Genomic DNA, 19,827 nt, shown 5'->3' with positions numbered 1-19,827 from the left:
GGACAGAGCAGAGTCTGCAGGGTCCAGCTGTCCGTCTGTGAGGAGTGACCGGTCCAGACCTGAACCTCCAGCCTTCAGTGGTGAACCTGGAGCAACGAGGTCAGAGAGCTGAACTCACTGAGTAACAGAAATAATTCTGCACTGACATTATAATCAGTGTTGACTCTGGTTGATTGTCTGACTGTGTTTGTGAGCTGAGAGGAAATGAAAATGAGTTTGTAACAAAAATCAGTTTTGTCCAGTTTTCCTGTAAAAAGCTGAACTCTAATCTAAGAGGATGTTACTGACAGGAAACAGCTGCATTATCTGCAGTCTGTGTGATCACAGCTGCTTCAATCATGTTTGTGTCTGCAGAGGTCAGAGGTCACAGTCTGCAGGGTCCAGCTGTCCGTCTGTGAGGAGTGACCGGTCCAAAGAACGAAATCCAGACTTCAGTGGTGAACCTGGAGCAACGAGGTCAGAGAGCTGTGATGACTCCTTTACATGTTTGTGTTTCCTGGATAAATATGACCTGAAACATCCTCAGATTGTTACAAAGATTCATTAAAAAGAAAACAATGAAAGAGAAAAGATCCAAATGTTCGACTTGGTCATTTGCTGTTTGAGGACAGTGATGCTCATATCTGTGGGGAAAGTGTGACCTGAGTGGGTTCATGTTTGTCTTTAAAGAACAGAGCTGCTCTGATTCTCTTTGTGTCTGATCTGTTAAACAGTCTGAGAGGTCACACAGAGACCCAGCAGCTAAAGCCTGGATCATACTGGCTGCTGTTACTCCATCAGGACAACACTGAACCACAGTGGTGTGGATGTAGTGGATAAATCCCACCATACTGATGCTCAGAGTTAACCACAGGGAACAAAACCAGATGTTACCTTCAGATTGTGACCTTTGGAGTGGACGATGCAGATTTCAATAGAGAATAAATGTTGTTGTTTTTCAGCTGTGAAGAAAGAATCTAATTTTCTGAACTTAAGAATTTATGATGCTGGAAACAACATGGAGACTATAACACAACATTTCCACTGTGTTCATAGAATGAATGTAAAACTGTCAGACATTCATTAAATATGCAAAATGTCTACAGAAGCATCAGAGGGTCAGACGTGAAGCACTCAGTGATTTTGATCAAATGACTCATCAGTTATTGATCTGTACTACACTGATCTACCACGTTAGTAAAGCTGGTGTTCTGGTGGTGGAGGGAGACTCGGATCATGTTCTGGTTTTGGAGCAGTGATCTGCTGATGGTTCAGTTTGATGAGCTTCTTCAAAATCATCCCTGACATCACCACTGAAAGGACGTCCATGAAAACAGACTGAAAATTACTGATATGTTCACAATCTGAGAGTTTAAAACTTGACAGACTTGATTCAGATGAAGTTATTTGAGCAGAAACTCCTGGATCTTTATCCTGTGTTGATCTAATCCTTCATGGTTCCTCCACAGAGTGGACCAGCAGAGCTCAGAGGTTCCCAGTGGTCAGTCTGCCCAGCAGCATCAAACACAGCTGGACTCCATATTTATGGTCTGTACATGTACAACAACTACTGTTACATCTGTTCTGTTCACAGTCATCTCCATGCTGCTCTTTGTAGACCAGTGGATCGTCAGTGTGTCCAACATGGATCTGATGTTTGGCTCCATGATTTCAGTCTGATTGGCTCATTCATAAATATTCTGTTCCAGCTGCTGGAGGACAACATCATCACTTTTGTGAAGAACGAGCTGAAGAAGATCCAGAAGGTTCTGAGTCCAGATTACCCAGAATGCTTAGAGAGTCAGAGGAGCAGCAGCAGAGAGGCATTTGTGAAGATCACAGTGGACTTCCTGAGGAGAATGAAGCAGGAGGAGCTGGCTGACCGTCTGCAGAGCAGTAAGAGGATTTATCTAAAGATTTAAGCTGCTGGATAAATGAACATTTTCCAGAGATGGAAGATGGAGCAACATGTTTTAAAGATTAGTTCTTTTTGGAATTGAGTGTTTATTTTTCTTCTCATTCAGAACTTCAAGCTGCAGTTTGTCATCGTAACCTTAAATCCACCCTGAAGAAGAAGTTCCAGTGTGTGTTTGAGGGCATCGCTAAAGCAGGAAACCCAACCCTCCTGAATCAGATCTACACAGAGCTCTACATCACAGAGGGAGGGACTGCAGAGGTCAATGATGAACATGAGGTCAGACAGATTGAAACAGCATCCAGGAAACCAGACAGACCAGAAACAACCATCAGACAAGAAGACATCTTTAAAGCCTCACCTGGAAGAGATGAACCAATCAGAACAGTGCTGACAAAGGGAGTGGCTGGCATTGGGAAAACAGTCTTAACACAGAAATACAGCCTGGACTGGGCTGAAGACAAAGCCAACCAGGACATCCAGTTCATATTTCCATTCACTTTCAGAGAGCTGAATGTGCTGAAAGAGGAAAAGTTCAGCTTGGTGGGACTTGTTCATCACTTCTTTACTGAAACCAAAGAAGCAGGAATCTGCAGCTTTGAAGACTTCCAGGTTGTGTTCATCTTTGATGGTCTGGATGAGTGTCGACTTCCTCTGGACTTCCACAAAACTACAATCCTAACTGACCCTAGAAAGTCCACCTCAGTGGATGTGCTGCTGATAAACCTCATCAGGGGGAAACTGCTTCCCTCTGCTCGCCTCTGGATAACCACACGACCTGCAGCAGCCAATCAGATCCCTCCTGACTGTGTTGGCATGGTGACAGAGGTCAGAGGGTTCACTGACCCACAGAAGGAGGAGTACTTCAGGAAGAGATTCAGAGATGAGGAGCAGGCCAGCAGGATCATCTCCCACATCAAGACATCACGAAGCCTCCACATCATGTGCCACATCCCAGTCTTCTGCTGGATCACTGCTACAGTTCTGGAGGATGTGCTGGAAACCAGAGAGGGAGGACAGCTGCCCAAGACCCTGACTGAGATGTACATCCACTTCCTGGTGGTTCAGGCCAAAGTGAAGAAGGTCAAGTATGATGGAGGAGCTGAGACAGATCCACACTGGAGTCCAGAGAGCAGGAAGATGATGGAGTCTCTGGGAAAACTGGCTTTTGTTCAGCTGCAGAAAGGAAACCTGATCTTCTATGAATCAGACCTGACAGAGTGTGGCATCGATATCAGAGCAGCCTCAGTGTACTCAGGAGTGTTCACACAGATCTTTAAAGAGGAGAGAGGACTGTACCAGGACAAGGTGTTCTGCTTCATCCATCTGAGTGTTCAGGAGTTTCTGGCTGCTCTTCATGTCCATCTGACCTTCATCAACTCTGGACTCAATCTGCTGGAACAACAACAAACAACCTCCTGGTGTAATTATTAACAAACCAAACTTCAATCTCTCCACCAGAGTGCTGTGAACAAGGCCTTACAGAGTCCAAATGGACACCTGGACTTGTTCCTCCGCTTCCTCCTGGGTCTTTCACTGCAGACCAATCAGACTCTCCTACGAGGTCTGCTGACACAGACAGGAAGTAGCTCACAGACCAATAAGAAAACAGTCCAGTACATCAAGGAGAAGCTCAGTAAGAATCTGTCTGCAGAGAAAAGCATCAATCTGTTCCACTGTCTGAATGAACTGAATGATCGTTCTCTAGTGGAGGAGATCCAACAGTCCCTGAGATCAGGACGTCTCTCCACAGATAAACTGTCTCCTGCTCAGTGGTCAGCTCTGGTCTTCATCTTACTGTCATCAGAAGAAGATCTGGATGTGTTTGACCTGAAGAAATACTCTGCTTCAGAGGAGGCTCTTCTGAGGCTGCTGCCAGTGGTCAAAGCCTCCAACAAAGCTCTGTGAGTACATTTGTACTCATGTCTTTACTTTTAACATCCAACTGTGTCAGTAATTTATTTCACCAGGCTTTCTGTCTTTGTATGAATTTGTATCCTAAAGTTTTGGGATTTCTCCAATACAACTGTGACCTCTTTGATGCCTCCAGAACTCGAGACGCTGGATTCACCATAAACTCTGATCATCACTGCTGCTGTTATGTTATCAGTCTTTGTTTAAACACTTAGGCTGCATGTGCCTGATGTTGTGATACTTTATATTCACATGCATGCTCCTAGATACATTTCTACTGCAGGTCTATTTTAGTCACAAATGTTGGTGAAACACTTGCTTTTACATGCATGGTGGGTCCTGCATTAAAGAAAGCATTTGAATTACTCAGTGAATCCTGGCAGCCAGAGAAACATCCTTAGTTCCACTTTAAACTAAACTCTGCTTCGGTCTTCCACAGTGTGTTTGTTGTTTCTTTGTTGTTGTTGGCCTGCTCTCTCCTCTCACTCCAATCTGGTTGCAGCAGATGTTTGTCCCTCCCTGAACCTGCAGACTTGGGTGCAGCACCTCAGTTCATCTTCAGTCTGAAACCAGCTGTTGTAGCTATATCCCCTCAAGCACACCTTCCCTGGTCATCTCTGCTGTGGTTGCTATAAAATTTAATCTTGATTTAAAAAAAAGAACAAAAAATCTCAAGTCAGACTTGATGCCATTTGTTGGCAGCATGGTGCCTGTTTGTCTTTGATGATAAACTGCAGCACAGTCTAAAGCAAACCTTCTGACTTTATTGACTTTATGCATGTATATATTCTTCCTGTTCACCTTGGACACACAACAGCTCTCTGTTTGTTGTGATTGGATCTAGAACAGCCAACATATCCTAATCTAGATGATTTCTAAGGTGGTATCTGGGAGGAAAAGTTAAAATCAGCTTGGATGGCCTGTACTGTATGATGGCCTTGGTTGCACCACATTGATAGCCATGCAGGGTGGTTCACTCCTTGTGCAAGAAGACCGAGGAGTGAGCCACCCTTGGTCAAAGCTTGGTCATTCAAGCTCACTGTTTTCCCCTTGTTGGTTGATGATAGTATTCTTTTTTTTGACTTATAGTCATCATTGTCTTCAAATTAACTCACACACTGCTGACTGCTGTAGCTTACCTGGCTGAGCAGGTGACCCATGTACTGAAGGTTAGAGTCGTGACTCCAGGGCCTGGTTTGAGTCTGCCCAAGACCATTTCCTGTGTGTTATTCTCCTCACTTCTCCCTCCCTTCCTGTCTTCTCTGTCCTATACAGTGAAGACAAAAGGCCTCAAGTTCTGAAAACTCTTCCCCTTCATCATCTTCCATCTCTCTCATCTAAAATCACCAGTATTCTCTGAGTAGAGAATCTTTTCACAATCTTGAATGATAAGGATCCAAGTGGGTAAAGTTATTTATTTGTTGTGTTCCTATTTGCAGCTGGGATGGATTGTGAAAAACTCTCGGCTGCCCAAATTACATCCAGTTTAGAAGACAAACATTGAGTGAAGTGTTTGTTTCATCATCCTTCACAACTCATCAACCACGTGTCACAAACTGCAGCAGAACAGTACAAAGCATGTCATACTGGATGGCTGCAACAACCAGAGTTTTACCTACCTTTGGTATTTCGTGACAGCATGAGCGTAATATTTACTGAACAGAGTCGTCTTCTGTAATCTTTTCAGATTCAGATTCAGAACACTGTATTTATTTTCAAGGGGCAATTAGGATACTGAGCTTTCCAACCATACATACAATACACAAACATCACATTGGGGAGACGGGTCAGGCTAGGTAGCTGGCCGGTCAGCCGCTAGAGCAGCGACCCGGAACCGAACAGCAGAAAATGCACAACATCAGGAAAGATGAGGAGAAAAAAGAACTCCTCCCAGACTGAGCTTCAACAGGGAGATCAGTTTGAGAACAGACAAAAAAAATGACCTTAGCGCAGAGCACATGAAAACTCTTAATGCGCCATAGAAACACATGACAAGCAACAGGGATGGGTAAAAGGTGAGAGACAGCCGGTGTAGACAGCGCACCCGGGCCTGCAGCATTTGCGCTGGTCCCCTCGACCCACCGTCTGCACCGGGAGGGGATAAGCATGCTTAGGATGGGAAGGAACAGTCTAAACACCGTCTGTTATCAGGGTGAGATTTGTTATGTTCAGCTCCAGCCCTGAGACCACAGCTGGCGCCGGTATGTTAGCCGCATGAAATGATGGTGGCTTTCTTTGGTGCGAACAACTGCATGTCAATTTCACAGCTGATCTAACAGTCCGTCACTCGTCTCTCAATCTCCCGTTGGAGAGCCACGAGCTTCTCCGAGAGGTTATCAGTTTTGCGCTCAAAGAGCAAAGTCTGAGAACTCACGACCACCATGAGCTTCTTCAAGATCTTATCCGTGCTGCGTTCAATGAGCCCATTTTGAGAAGTCACGACCCGTCCCATTGTTTCAGTCACAGCGGGCAGCCTTGTGGGGGTTTGAACAGCTGGTTCTGCTTTCTTTAATCTTCAATAAGCCAGGGCCAAGCCAGCTCAGATCAACAAGAACCCTTTGCTGCTGTGAATGTCCGTGCTGCTATATTTCAGGATCAGGCTCTAAATGTACAAATGGATCTGAGAAGATTTCCAATCATTTTTCTACTAGATTTACAGTTTGTTTTCATGTCTTCTGACTCAGATGGTGGAGCAGGTGGAGCTTGCAAGGAGTAAGTGCTGCTATAGAAGAAGAGTTGTGTTTTATTGAAGCTATTTAGTTAACCAATAATTGTATTGCATGCTGGCATTAAAAATGTTTCATTTGACTGATTTAATTGTTTGTTTGTTTTCTTCCAGACTGAGTGGCTGTAACCTCTCAGAGAGAAGCTGTGGTGCTCTGTCCTCAGTTCTCAACTCCCAGTCCTCTAGTCTGAAAGAGCTGGACCTGAGTAACAATGACCTGCGGGATTCAGGGGTGAAGCTTCTGTCTGCTGCACTGCAGAGTCCACATTGTACACTGGAAACTCTCAGGTCAGGATCCAAACATATCATTAAATGATATTATTGTATAAACAACCAAGCTTTATAGAATTGGCAGGTGAACTTTTCTTTATCTTTGGATTGCTTAGGAGATTCTTAATTACTGTCTGAAGCTTTTTTACAGTCACATATTTTGTTTTAATGGTCAAACAGAATTATTGTTCAGTTCAATGAGCAGGTAGCTGTGAGATTCATAATAATGAGGTATATTTGTATTAAAGATGACTAAACGTGAACAGTAGCTGTGAGTTACTTTGTTTACTCATGTGTGCTGATGTTGTGAGTAATTTAAAGCTGAAGTAAACTTGTAATGAGTTTAATAGAGTTTCTGAAGTAAGTGTACTTGGAGACATTTATGTGTTTTCTAAAGTCCAGGAGCAGGAGGCTGTGTGTAGCATAGAGGAACCCAGACCTCAGCTTTGTCTCCTGGTTTCTGTTGCTGCTGTTACAGTTTCCCCTCATCGTTCCTTCAACAGTCTCCTCACTGTAACAAATCAAAGTGTTACTGTATAGATTCACGTCTGAATGTTGCCATGTGCTATTAAAACTGAAAGCGATGTTTCATACACCCACGTGGTTCAGTCACACAGTAACTGATGGTAAATAATGTTTGTGTTGAGCACATCGTGCAGGTCAGCTGCTCCACACAGATCTCAGGTTTACATGCTGGAACAGTTTGTGATCATGAAGGATAAACCTCACTTCCTCTTTGTTTCATACAGATGTGACATGAACAATAACACATTCATGAAATCCTTTTAGGAACACAAACACTATTGTAGCTGGAGAATATATTTGAATGTAGGATAATGTAGGGGATCAGAAACAACAGTAATAACTAACCACCACCTCACCATTTGGGTTGGTAGCTGCATGTTGATTGATGAAGTCATTTTCTTCTTCCTCCATTTCTACCTTATTAACATCAGATTAAAGGCTGCACAGAGACAGGCCCTGGACGTGTTTAGCCTAGCTTAGTACAAGGACTGGACATGGGGGAAACGGCTCTCATCACTGGATCAAAACATGAAAACAAATCTGAAGTAAAGTTTTGTTGAAGTGAACTGTGGTGGTGCCCAATGTTCCCTCTAAGCTGCGCTCGTGCAACTGCGCGCTGCTGGGACGGTCTCTGCACACAGAAAATCTGTGTTGCACACAAAAAAAAAATCAAATCTCAATTGAAATTAAAATTAAATCGTTAACAATTCTGTTTTGCAGTGTTAGTCAGTGACTGGCTGCTCCTATATGGGATTAGAACGATGCCACCTTATCCCGTAGTCCAGCCAATGATGCGATTCACATTCGTATATACGCAGCTAATCAACGTCGCTGACAGGCTATGACAGCGTCCTTATGTGCCGACAATGGTGTTATAGCGAGCAAAGTGGCTGATGATGAGGTGAAGCCACGTTAATGACAACGTGTACAACCATTGGAGATGTGAGCAGGACAGACGGAGCAACTGAGGGAAAAAGTGTGGACTTTATACAAGATTTTAAATTGTGTTGATCGACCGCGTAAAACCTGAGCTATGATAAAATATCTGCAATGTTTGGTTTTCTTCCTGAATAGTATTGTTGTTTATAACAACGATAGTATTCAGTATTTATTGCAACAAACTTTGTTGTTTGCAAAACTCAGTAACTTTTTTGAAGAAGTAACTATATAATTAATTGTCCAACATTGGTCATTATATCCTGTATTTTGCAGACAGAGTTACAGACTCTCTCCCAGACCACAAACTCATAATACAAGTCAGAGCTTTATAAAAATAGAAAAAATAAAGTTGTGTTTTCAAAATTGGAGTTCAAGTTATTTTTACTTCCAATAGTGTTAACATGCTACAGGTCATGAACAAGGTTGTTTTTAATTTTCATTGTAAGTGGGCTAAAGCAGTTAATTAAAAGTAGTCTAACATAAATGTAAATGCTGTAATTTGATTACTTTAATAAACCGTGTAACTTGGATGGATAAGATGCTGGCGTGACCACAGTGCACACGTCTGCTGTTGCTCACAGAGGTCCAAGGGACGCTCAGGGAGTTTGTGTGTTCGCTCAGACACATGAAACATTAGCGGTGACTGGCAGGGAAAAGGGGAATGATAAGACTTACTGTAAATATAATTATGTATGTATTGAAAAAGGAACAACTAAAATGTTCCAGCTGAAAAAATGAAATCAGTTTCAGTTTATGAGCTCTGTTTGTTTTCTTTACAATTCCAACCTTTTATTTTGAAATGAGCTGCTCGTTCCTGTTTAGAGTTGATGAGCTGATGTGGGTGAGAGGACTCAGGCAGCCTGACAGAGTTGATGTCCAGGTCTTCCCTGCTTGTCCTGATACATAAACATGAGTATCCTTGCAGGTCAGATCTCATCAGTCACACCTGTTAGTGCAGCTCTCCTCTAGATTGTAGTGCTTGTTAAACTAGGATGATTTTAGGAGCCTGGACCGCAGATCTAAGGGAAGATATGACTTGGAAAGACTAAACCAACCTATTAGAGGTGTTCGCACTAACATAGATAAATACTCAGATTTACACCTTTAGTGTCTCACAAAGGGTTGAAAAGTGAATGTGCACAGAGAGGTTGGTGGTGAGACGGGCACTTCCAGCACTGTAGATGTGATCCAGCTCAGTGTTCATGGAAATAATCCGGAGAGCAGGATTCCTTGATGAATGTTACATCTTCTTAAAGTTATAATCCACAGGGAAAACTGTGAAACTGTCGATCTGATATCTAGTCAGCCAATCAGGTGTTTACATGCCCTTCACTGATCTTCAGCCCCACCTTATCATCAGTTTCTCTCTCTTTTACATCTGAATTATCTTCACTTCACATTTCAGTCAGTTCAGATTTCATTAGCACGTTCACTTTAGCATAATCCATTTTAATCCAAACACCTTTCTCTTTAAACTCTGTTTGTCAGTCACAGTATATCCAGTACAATCCTCTTTTTCACTGCGTCACACACATTCAGAGATCAGAGTGTCCTGTGTGTGCTCTCATTCACTCACACTCACTCTCATATGGCTGAAGTCTGTTTGTACACAGGCTGTCAGCTGGCCTGAGTTAGGCCTGTCTCTAAAATCATTATTTTATTACTTTTATTCTGATTCATCAAAGCCAAACTCAAACATATTTATATTTACTGATTATGTTCTCATCAGTAATTAACAGTCAGTACATTCAGATATGAATCATAATTCAGTGTTTAACATATTATCACAGATGGACTGCACAGGAGATCTCCTTTATGAAGAAACTGTGAAAGTTTGTCCAACAGTGGGAAACATTTCAGAGAACATCTCAGAGAATATCTGTGAAGCAGAAACTAAACATAATAATAGAAGAAAAGCCAAATAATGATCCAAATCCTGCTCTGAGACTATCAGACAGTAAAGGCTTCCAAAGACTGCTCACCTCTCAGACTTACTTAAAGATGCTGGTGCTGTCCACAGATCAGCTGACCTGCTGGGTCTCCATGATCAGCTTTGTTTCTTGGAGATAAAGGCTGAAGCCTTTAGAGCTTCAGTTCTCCAGAGCAGCAGGATGTCTGAGGTCCGCAGAAACACAAAAACACAGCAGCTAAAAATAGTTGTTCAAAGAAAACGAGGTGGGAGCTGCTGATTCCTGAGCTTTGATACTGGATTAGCTTCAGTAGTTATTCCAATCACTGCTGTAGGAGCTACATTTAGTCACAGCTGACTGTCTTCTTTGAACAATCACAATGACTACTGTTCTAAAAAACAAGCACACAAAGAACCAATGAGAGTGTAGAACAGGATAAAGAGCTCCTGTGATGGTTGCAAAGAAATGAGCAGCAGACGGCCGTCTACATGTTGTAGTGGTTTACAGTCACCAGGGGGCGCCGTCACGGCCACGCAGTCAGTGGGCTGCTCTGCTTGTGCTGTTGTTGGTGAAGCTGAAGTGAAAGCGAATGTTAAAACAATGAAAAGTGTCCACTGCAGCCTCCATCTGAGCTTGTCATGTTCTTCTTCTTTGATCCTTCGTGTTTGTGCTGAACACTGCTGTCGCTCTCTTCCCTGTTCCCGCCCACTTTCTAACCAATCAGCATTGGAGCGTGCACAGCGTCGTCCACACTGAGCTTTGTTGTGAGCACATGGACTCGTCTGCAGAACATTTGTATGGGCTCAAAATGTGGTCATAAATATTTTGTAATTGTAAATCAGGATTTGTATGTGTAAAAAAGATTTGTGTGTGTGTGTGTAAAAAGAATTTGTGTGTGTGTAAAAAGAATTTGTGTGTGCGTGAAAAAAATTTGTGTGTGTGTAAAAAGAATTTGTGTGTGTGTGTAAAAAGAATTTGTGTGTGCGTGAAAAAAATTTGTGTGTGTGTAAAAAAAAAGATTTGTGTGTGTAAAAAAGATTTGTGTGTGTGTAAAAAAAGATTTGTGTGTGGACTTAGCCAAAAAAAACCCCTGCAAGTTACAAGTACGAATTTTGACCCTATTTTTCTTCCTTTCATCTGATTGGTCAATGTCATGTCAATCACAAATGTAACTATCCAATCAGAGAACAGATGGGTTTGGCTGTCAGAGGGGCACTTTTTTGACCTGACGTTCCCGTCACAAGTGTCTTCTAAGTGAAGCTACCAGGTTCAGGTCCAGCTCTGTTTATCTGGAGCTGCAGTAAATGATCCGTCCTCACAAAGCAACACAGACACCAGATATGCAAACACAGCATCATACAACACAACCAAGAGATCCAAAGAATCATCTCTGCATTTCTGTGGCTGATGCTGCTGGAACGAAGCTGTTTGAAACCTTGTTGTTCTGCACTTTGGGACCTGAACAGGAACCTGAACCTCTGTGCAGAGGGTTCAACTCTGAGGATTCCTGTTCAGTTTTTTTTTATTTCACACGGCAAAACTTGACAACTTTATGATAAATGTACAACTTCAATGTGAAAAATTCATTTTTTTTCTCTTGTTTGTTTGAAGCTGCTTCCTGTTGGCTTCAGCTGTTTGGAGTTTCCATTTTCTAAACTTCTACATTCTGAACCTTCTTCAGCTCTGAACAGATGATGAAACACTGAATGATTTCAAGCTCACACTTTGTCTAATAAACTTACATCTTTCATTTTTTATTCAGATTGAAGGACTGTGGTTTGTCAGAGATCAGCTGTGATTATCTGGCAGCAGCGCTGAAGTCCAACCCCTCGTATCCCAGAGTGCTGGACCTGAGTGGAACCTACAACAACCTGCAGGATTCAGGAGTGAAGCAGCTGTGTGTTCTTCTGGAGAATCCACGATGTCGATTTGAAACTCTGAGGTCAGTCACATGTTTTACTAGTGCTGAGATGAATATGATGTGAAAGTTGTGCTGACACTGTGGATCAGTAGGCCCACACACCTCTATACAGGAAGTCTGGTTCTACTCTTTGTAGAACTTCTGATCCCTGATCCTCTGAGTCTGACTCAGTAAATAATGAATTATCTTCACTTCACATTTCAGTCAGTTCAGATTTCATTACCACGTTCACTTTAGCATAATCCATTTTAATCCAAACACCTTTGTCTTTAAACTCTGTTTGTCAGTCACAGTATATCCAGTACAATCCTCTTTTTCACTGCGTCACACACATTCAGAGATCAGAGTGTCCTGTGTGTGCTCTCATTCACTCACACTCACTCTCATATGGCTGAAGTCTGTTTGTACACAGGCTGTCAGCTGGCCTGAGTTAGGCCTGTCTCTAAAATCATTATTTTATTACTTTTATTCTGATTCATCAAAGCCAAACTCAAACATATTTATATTTACTGATTATGTTCTCATCAATAATTAACAGTCAGTACATTCAGATATGAATCATAATTCTGTGCATAACTTCTGTGTCTGGGCACTCCTCTGGATATTCTTACACCAGAGAAGAGCTTCTTAACTACAGGACTACTACACCTGTGGATTTTCTTCCAATAATTGTCGCATCTGCGGCAGATTTACTGCAGACTCTGACCAGGAAAGTGAGACGTCGAAAGAGAGGTAAGCGAGCCGGCGCACTCGTGCGTCTGAGGAGACGTGGACTGCGAACTGCTCTTCCTGGGATCTTCCTTTCCAATGTACGCTCACTCAGGAATAAGATAGACGAACTGGCCCTGATGAGAAGCATGAACAGAGACTTTGCCTCCTCCTGTGTCTTATGTTTTACGGAGTCGTGGCTCAGTGAGAACATCCCGGACAGCACGCTAAAGCTGGAGGGCTTTCATCTGCTGCGCGCGGACCGGCAGGCCTCTCTCTCTGGTAAGACCAAAGGTGGAGGTGTCTGCTTCTACATCAATAGTGGCTGGTGCACAGACGTAACAGTGATTGCTCAGCACTACTCTTCCTCTCTGGAATACCTTTTTATTCACTGCAAACCGTTTTATTCTCCACGGGAGTTTGCTTCATTCATCCTGGCCGCTGTTTACATCCCGCCGGATGCGGATGCGCAGGCAGCTCAGTGCGCACTCGCGGAGCAGATACTGCACATGGAGCGGACATTCCCGGACTCTCTCATCATTGCTCTTGGGGACTTTAACAAAGCCAATCTGAGCCATGAGCTTCCCAAATACAAGCAGTATATTAAATGCCCGACCAGAGAGGAGAGGACATTAGACCACTGTTACAGCACGATCAGCGGGGCCTATCGCGCGGTGCCCCGCGCTTCACTCGGACTTTTTGACCACGTCATTATCCACCTAATCCCCGCGTACAGACAGAGGCTGAAGCTCTCCAAACCTGTCGTGAGGACCAAAAAACTGTGGAGCAACGAGGCTGTGGAGGAGCTTCGCACGTGTTTGGAGACCACAGACTGGGACACAATGAAGGCTGCTTCTAACAGCTTGGACGAGTTTACGGACACTGTCACCTCCTATATCCACTTCTGTGAGGACAGCATTGTGCCATCACGCACCAGGGTGAGTTATAACAATGACAAACCCTGGTTCACTCCTAAACTCAAAAAGCTGTGGCTGGAAAAGAGAAAGGCGTTCAGAAGCGGAGACAGGGACTGCTACAGAGAGGCCAAGTACAGGTTCACTAAAGAAGTGGACATTGCTAAACATCAGCACTCTGAGAAGATGCAGCAGCAGATCTCAGAGAATGACTCGGCCTCTGTGTGGAAAGGTTTTAGGAATATCACAAACTACAAGCCTAAAACCCCCCACTCCACTGATGACTTGCTCTTAGCCAACACCCTTAACGACTTTTACTGTCGTTTTGACGAGCCATCAGGCAGCCTTCACACCTCCAACGGCCCCAACAATAGAAGCACTTTGGACACTCACTCCCCCACCTCTCCCCCCTCCATAGAGCCATCACCACCATCAAACACTTCACCTACAACACCCCCCTCCTCACCCCACACAAAAGAGGATTTCACACCACCTCCTCCGACCACAACTCTTCATATTCATGAAGCAGATGTGAGGAAGCAGTTTAGGAGTCTGAATGCTCGGAAAGCTCCCGGCCCAGACGGTGTGTCTCCTGCCACCCTCAGACACTGTGCAAACGAGCTGGCCCCAGTGTTTTCTGGCATCTTCAACTCCTCACTGCAGGCATGTCATGTGCCTGCCTGCTTCAAGTCCTCTACCATAATCCCTGTCCCCAAGAAACCTAGGATCACTGGACTAAATGACTACAGACCCGTGGCTCTGACATCTGTGGTCATGAAGTCATTTGAGCGCCTAGTTCTCTCCCATCTCAAGACCCTCACGGCCCCCCTCCTGGATCCCCTGCAGTTTGCATACAGAGCCAACAGGTCTGTAGACGACGCCATCAACATGGCCCTACACTTCATCCTGCAGCATCTGGACTCCCCAGGAACCTACGCCAGGATCCTGTTTGTGGACTTCAGCTCTGCCTTCAACACCATCCTTCCAGACCATCTCCGAGGCAAGCTTTCCCAGATGAATGTGCCTGATCCCATCTGCCGGTGGATCACTGACTTCCTGACGGACAGGAAGCAGCACGTGAGGCTGGGGAAGAATGTCTCGGACTCCCGGACCATCAGCACCGGCTCCCCTCAGGGCTGTGTTCTTTCTCCTCTGCTCTTCTCCCTGTACACCAACTGCTGCACCTCCACCCTCCAGTCTGTCAAGCTAATCAAGTTTGCAGATGACACCACCGTCATTGGACTCATCTCGGACGGGGATGAGTCTGCCTACAGGAGGGAGGTTGAACGTCTGGTGTCTTGGTGCAGCCACAACAACCTGGTGCTGAATGCCCAGAAGACAGTGGAGATTATTGTGGACTTCAGGAAGCACACAGCTCCACTCCCCCCCCATCATCCTGTCTGACACCCCCATCACCTCTGTGGACTCATTCCGCTTCCTGGGTACCACCATCACCCAGGACCTGAAGTGGGAACCCACCATCACCTCCGTCATCAAGAAAGCCCAGCAGAGGATGTACTTCCTGAGGCAGCTGAAGAAATTCAACCTGCCAACACGGACGATGATGCAGTTCTACACTGCAATCATCGAGTCCATCCTCACCTCCTCCATCACCGTGTGGTACGCTGGAGCCTCTATCAGGGACAAACAGAGACTGCAGCGTGTTGTGCGCTCTGCTGAGAAGGTGATTGGCTGCAGACTCCCATCTCTGCAGGACCTGTACACCTCCAGGACACTGCGGCGTGCAGCTCGGATCTCAGCTGACCCTTCTCACCCTGGACACAGTCTGTTTGACCTGCTCCCCTCAGGCAGGAGGCTCCGGTCCATTCGCACCAGAACCTCTCGCCATAAGAACAGTTTCTTCCCCTCTGCTGTCGGACACATGAACAATAACCATATGACTGTTCCCGCCACTAACACATGACCCTACGCTGTGTTCACTGCATCATTCCATGTTTGGCACTGATCACCACCTGCACTCATGTATATATCATGTATATATCTATGTACTTAGCACTTTTAATTCTTATTCTTATTTTTATATTTTTTATGACAGCATGTTTGCACTGAAGCACCGCAGCAATTTCCTAATGTTGTAAACCTGCTCAACATTTGGCAATAAACCCTTTCTGATTCTTTCTGATTATGATTATGATTCAGTGTTTAACATATTATCACAGATAAGATAAGATAAGATAACCTTTATTAGTCCCACACGTGGGAAATTTGTTTTGTCACAGCAGGAAGTGGACAGTGCAAAAGTTATGAGGCAGATGGACTGCACAGGAGATCTCCTTTATGAAGAAACTGTGAAAGTTTGTCCAACAGTGGGAAACATTTCAGAGAACATCTCAGAGAATATCTGTGAAGCAGAAACTAAACATAATAATAGAAGAAAAGCCAAATAATGATCCAAATCCTGCTCTGAGACTATCAGACAGTAAAGGTTTCCAAAGACTGCTCACCTCTCAGACTTACTTAAAGATGCTGGTGCTGTCCACAGATCAGCTGACCTGCTGGGTCTCCATGATCAGCTTTGTTTCTTGGAGATAAAGGCTGAAGCCTTTAGAGCTTCAGTTCTCCAGAGCAGCAGGATGTCTGAGGTCCGCAGAAACACAAAAATACAGCAGCTAAAAATAGTTGTTCAAAGAAAACGAGGTGGGAGCTGCTGATTCCTGAGCTTTGATACTGGATTAGCTTCAGTAGTTATTCCAATCACTGCTGTAGGAGCTACATTTAGTCACAGCTGACTGTCTTCTTTGAACAATCACAATGACTACTGTTCTAAAAAACAAGCACACAAAGAACCAATGAGAGTGTAGAACATGATAAAGAGCTCCTGTGATGGTGGCAAAGAAATGAGCAGCAGACGGCCGTCTACATGTTGTAGTGGTTTACAGTCACCAGGGGGCGCCGTCACGGCCACGCAGTCAGTGGGCTGCTCTGCTTGTGCTGTTGTTGGTGAAGCTGAAGTGAAAGCGAATGTTAAAACAATGAAAAGTGTCCACTGCAGCCTCCATCTGAGCTTGTCATGTTCTTCTTCTTTGGTCCTTCGTGTTTGTGCTGAACACTGCTGTCGCTCTCTTCCCTGTTCCCGCCCACTTTCTAACCAATCAGCATTGGAGCGTGCACAGCGTCGTCCACACTGAGCTTTGTTGTGAGCGCATGGACTCGTCTGCAGAACATTTGTATGGGCTCAAAATGTGGTCATAAATATTTTGTACTTGTAAATCAGGATTTGTATGTGTAAAAAGAATTTGTGTGTGTAAAAAGATTTGTGTGTGTGTAAAAAAGATTTGTGTGTGTAAAAAGATTTGTGTGTGTGTAAAAAGAATTTGTGTGTGTGTAAAAAAGATTTGTGTGTGCGTGAAAAAAAACTTTGTATGTGTAAAAAAGATTTGTGTGTGTGTAAAAAAAAAAAAGATTTGTGTGTGGACTTAGCCAAAAAAAAACCCTGCAAGTTACAAGTACGAATTTTGACCCTATTTTTCTTCCTTTCATCTGATTGGTCAATGTCATGTCAATCACAAATGTAACTATCCAATCAGAGAACAGATGGGTTTGGCTGTCGGAGGGGCACTTTTTTGACCTGACGTTCCCGTCACAAGTGTCTTCTAAGTGAAGCTACCAGGTTCAGGTCCAGCTCTGTTTATCTGGAGCTGCAGTAAATGATCCGTCCTCACAAAGCAACACAGACACCAGATATGCAAACACAGCATCATACAACACAACCAAGAGATCCAAAGAATTATCTCTGCATTTCTGTGGCTGATGCTGCTGGAACGAAGCTGTTTGAAACCTTGTTGTTCTGCACTTTGGGACCTGAAGAGGAACCTGAACCTCTGTGCAGAGGGTTCAACTCTGAGGATTCCTGTTCAGTTTTGTTATTTCACACGGCAAAACTTGACAACTTTATGATAAATGTACGACTTCAATGTGAAAAATTCATTTTTTTCTCTTGTTTGTTTGAAGCTGCTTCCTGTTGGCTTCAGCTGTTTGGAGTTTCCATTTTCTAAACTTCTACATTCTGAACCTTCTTCAGCTCTGAACAGATGATGAAACACTGAATGATTTCAAGCTCACACTTTGTCTAATAAACTTACATCTTTCATTTTTTATTCAGATTGAAGGACTGTGATTTGTCAGAGATCAGCTGTGATTATCTGGCAGCAGCGCTGAAGTCCAACCCCTCGTATCCCAGAGTGCTGGACCTGAGTGTAGACTGCAACAACCTGCAGGATTCAGGAGTGAAGCAGCTGTGTGTTCTTCTGGAGAATCCACGATGTCGATTTGAAACTCTGAGGTCAGTCACATGTTTTAGTTGTGCTGAGATGAATATGATGTGAAAGTTGTGCTGACACTGTGGATCAGTAGGCCCACACACCTCTATACAGGAAGTCTGGTTCTACTCTTTGTAGAACTTCTGATCCCTGATCCTCTGAGTCTGACTCAGTAGATAATGCAGAGTTCTGAGCTGATGTGGGTGAGAGGACTCAGGCAGCCTGACAGAGTTGATGTCCAGGTCTTCCCTGCTTGTCCTGATATACATAAACATGAGTATCCTTGCAGGTCAGATCTCATCAGTCACACCTGGTAGTGCAGCTCTCCTCTAGATTGTAGTGCTTGTAAAACTAGGATGATTTTAGGAGCCTGGACCGCAGATCTAAGGGAAGATATGACTTGGAAAGACTAAACCAACCTATTAGAGGTGTTCGGACTAACATAGATAAATACTCAGATTTACACCTTTAGTGTCTCACAAAGGGTTGAAAAGTGAATGTGCACAGAGAGGTTGGTGGTGAGACGGGCACTTCCAGCACTGTAGATGTGATCCAGCTCAGTGTTCATGGAAATAATCCGGAGAGCAGGATTCCTTGATGAATGTCACATCTTCTTAAAGTTATAATCCACAGGGAAAACTGTGAAACTGTCGATCTGATATCTACTCAACCAATCAGGTGTTTACATGCCCTTCACTGATCTTCAGCCCCACCTTATTATCAGTTTCTGTCTCTTTTACATCTGAATTATCTTCACTTCACATTTCAGTCAGTTCAGATTTCATTAGCACGTTCACTTTAGCATAATCCATTTTAATCCAAACACCTTTCTCTTTAAACTCTGTTTGTCAGTCACAGTATATCCAGTACAATCCTCTTTTTCACTGCGTCACACACATTCAGAGATCAGAGTGTCCTGTGTGTGCTCTCATTCACTCACACTCACTCTCATATGGCTGAAGTCTGTTTGTACACAGGCTAATCTGGGACTCTCCACCATTTGACCCTAGAAATAAAGAAGCTTCTTGGATGAGAGGTGAAAGGCGAAACGTCTTCAAAAAACTTAAAGAAGTCCAGATGCCTTTTTTTCTAAGCTCTTTAGATGACTGCGAACCTTCACAAACGCCTCATCAGTGGGACTCTCAGAGCTACCAGCCCTTTGCTACAATCACAAAGCTCTTCATTGAAATCAATGATATCAAAGCTGGAATCAAGCTATAGCCATATACACTGGTAAAGACTTCTTATCTCGAAATAATATACTGAAGTAGCAATGCAGAAATTGAAAATAGGCGGACGTGCTACCTATGCTATTAGTAGAATGGACATTGGCCTGCTGGCTAAGGAAGGCCCTGTCTCACATAGAGGTGAGAGAGGCCCCCCTCGAAGCCCCCTCTTTTATCGGGGCTTACTTAGGGTCATATCGGGGACCCCACAGTTGGAAGTCTTTTTTTTTTTTTCTTTGACCAAATAAAGCTTATTTCTGTAGCTGTTGTTTTATACAGCTTTAATGTTAATATTAATGTTTGCTTATGTATGTTTAGGGAGTGGTCTGATGGTACATGTCGTTGTTACATTAATAATATTCAAATAGTAAGGGTATGCTTAAAGATAAGGTAAAAATCATATCATATAATGTAAATGGCCTGTCGAATCCAATTAAACGTAATAAAATTTTAACTAAAATGAAGAAAGAACAAGTACAAATAGTGTATCTACAGGAAACCCATCTAGACTGTAAGGAGCATGAAAAACTGAAAAGAATGGGTTATACAACAGTTTCTCCTCTTCCTATAAAACTGGACGAAGGAGAGGAGTGGCTATCCT

The 19,827-nt window shown here is 43.7% G+C and overlaps 1 pseudogene; it reads left to right on the top strand.

The window, feature by feature from the left end:
- Positions 1–1,497: 1,497 nt before the first annotated feature.
- Positions 1,498–19,030, top strand: LOC113017504 (NLR family CARD domain-containing protein 3-like; annotated as a pseudogene).
- The last annotated feature ends 797 nt before the right edge of the window (positions 19,031–19,827 follow it).

Source organism: Astatotilapia calliptera, unplaced genomic scaffold (assembly GCF_900246225.1).
Source record: "Astatotilapia calliptera unplaced genomic scaffold, fAstCal1.2 U_scaffold_139, whole genome shotgun sequence".
Classification (NCBI taxonomy): Eukaryota; Metazoa; Chordata; class Actinopteri; order Cichliformes; family Cichlidae; genus Astatotilapia; species Astatotilapia calliptera.
The sequence above is the reverse complement of the archived record's forward strand: the minus strand, read 5'-3'. Positions and strand labels throughout refer to the sequence as shown.